Source organism: Caenorhabditis briggsae (genome assembly GCF_000004555.2).
Source record: "Caenorhabditis briggsae complete genome, chrIII, whole genome shotgun sequence".
In the NCBI taxonomy this organism is placed as follows: domain Eukaryota; kingdom Metazoa; phylum Nematoda; class Chromadorea; order Rhabditida; family Rhabditidae; genus Caenorhabditis; species Caenorhabditis briggsae.
In genome coordinates, this window is record NC_013490.2 from 2123204 (window position 1) to 2125745 (window position 2542).

Sequence of the window (2542 nt, forward strand, 5' to 3'; positions counted from 1 at the left end):
TCTGTACGATCTTCTAGGAGCCACCAGCACATCTCCGAACCTTAAAGGCGTCTCCAGATCGAGCCAACAGTCTTCAGAGCTCTCCGAAAGGAGGAAACCCTCTTTCAGATTCCTTCAGAATCTTTTAGATCGTCCAAAGCTGTTCTCAGAACCTTCCCCCAATAATGGTCAAATCAGTTCGTCCTGGAAGTCTTGAAAGCGTCCAGACCTTTCCAAGTCGCTTCCAAAGCTCTCAAAAGCTTCCATAGCTCCCCCAGAACTTTCTGGAAGTGATCTGATTGCTCCAGAACCTTCTAGAAGCTCAAATTCCAATAAATAAACAGCACCAGAACCTTTCATAGCTTCAAGACCTCTGCAAGTCACTTTCTAAGCTTCCCGATTCTTCCATAGCTCCCCGGAATCTTCTAAAAGCCTTCAGATTGTTCGAGAAGCCTCTCGCTGCCATGAGATGCCTATAGCCGTCTAGACCTTTCGAGGATGCTCCAAGTGCCTAGACATCGCTCTAGCTAAACCAGTATCTTCTAGGTTTCTTCAGAACCCTCTTCTAGATGCTTCTAGAACCCTTCCAGCCTCTCCGACTCCTTCATTCAACTCACCGGATCAAAAAAGACGACGCCAACGAGTTCCATGTTCTCAGCAGCCATTGCGAGCTTCTAAGCTAGTAGAGTATGATGAAAATATGAGCAAAAAAAAGAAGGGGAAACTTGGTTTCGCTTCTTGTTGCGCGTCCTTTTGTGTTGTTTAAGGGCTCTCGTTATGTGCATCAGGTGGGGGGTGGGAAGAGTAGAGTAACAGAGAAATCGAGTAATCCGTGATGGAAATGATGGATATGGCAAAAAACGAGTCTCGTGAGAATGTCAGAAAGCGACGACAACTTTCAGAATTTTCAGAAAAAAAACTGAACTCGTGAGGACTAGAGGATGGAGTAAACAAGAGGGAATCAGATTCTGATTCCTCCTTGATCATCAGAAGTCTCTGCTGATCGAATTGATTCTGACAATAGTCTAGTTGTGTTCTCTAGAATATTCTATTGGTCGTAGCAAGAGTGTAGCAGGAGCACTAGAATGCTCAATTCCAGAGCAATCCAGAATGTTTAGAAAGAGACCTAAAATGCTTCTAAGCAATTTAAGAAGGACTACAGATGCTGGAGCGACGTTCCAATCCGAAAAAATTGGAGTTGAGACGCAGACATTGTTAATCGAAATATTTCTTTGCGTCTCCACCGACTATGCGCTATTTAGGCTTGTCGCTTCGAGGTGCCTACCGTATTCAGACTGCAAAAATATATCTCTCTCGCTCCAATTTTTTCGCACAACAATAATAATAGCTTCCATTGAGCTTCAGAATATTACGGTAGGTTTCAGAAGTCTTTGGACTATACAGGATCTTCTAAGAGCCATTAGTAGCATCTGTAACCGTATGGAGGTTCCAGAAGCGGTTTCTAGTCTTTCGGGAACTCTAGAACCTTCCAGATACGATTCGAACGCTTTATCTTCACCAGAACCTTCCAGGTACCTTCAGGATCTTCCAGAATGCTCCAGGACGTCCTAATCGCTTCTAGAAGATCGTATTAAGCTTCAGACGCTTACGGTAGGTTTCTGGAGCTCTAGAAACCTCAAGAATCTTCCAGGCGTTCTCCAAGCCCATGCGAACGACCTAGAAGCTCCTGAACCTTCAGGATACACCAGAATAGGATTCAGAAGCTTATGGTGTGGATGCCTCTATACCCTTGACGATCTAGAGGCTTTTAGAAGTCTTCTAGAACCTCCAATCCCTTCTAGACAGAAATCCCCAACGCTTTATCTTCTCCAGAGGCGGCTTCTAGAACCTTCTAGATGTCCTCCAGGCTTATCTAAAAGCTCCTATGCTCCAGAATAGGATTCGAGTCTTTTAGGACCTCCAGAACCTTCTAGAACACATTCTAGACATCGTTCAATTCCCAACCTTCCCAAATCTTCTCTTCGACGTCTTCTTCTCCTTCTTATCTTTCTGATCACCAAGGATACACATCTGTGCAGTCATGTGTTATTTTTCCCAACAAAAATAACACCACTAGTCCTCCTCCTCCTCCTAAACCCATCACAAGATTCCCCCAGATATGTGGGTGTGGGTTCCAAAATCCTCAATTTCCGTCAGGAAATATCACTCTTTTTCAACCAATATCCCAAATCCCCATACGATTATCTCATCTCGTTTTGACTCAGTCACAAAAAAGCAGCATTTATTTTTGGTGCCAAAAACGGAGAGATTATCCTTTGCATAATCCTCGCGTTGACGCAAATGGACAACCAGAACGAGAGAGAGAGAGAGGTCAATCGAAGGAGATTATCAGAGGATTGGAGTTGCGGAATAGGAGCATAGATGAAGCAGGAAGGGACCATCTAGGCATACTTGCGGACGGGCCCTGTCATAGTTTCTTTTAGGATTGATATTTTTTGACCAACTAAATTAGATATGGTAGAACTCGACGAGCACTACAAAATGATACTATTCGGGACACTGTATCATGTTTGTGAACAAAGTTACAGACCAAACGGGCCGA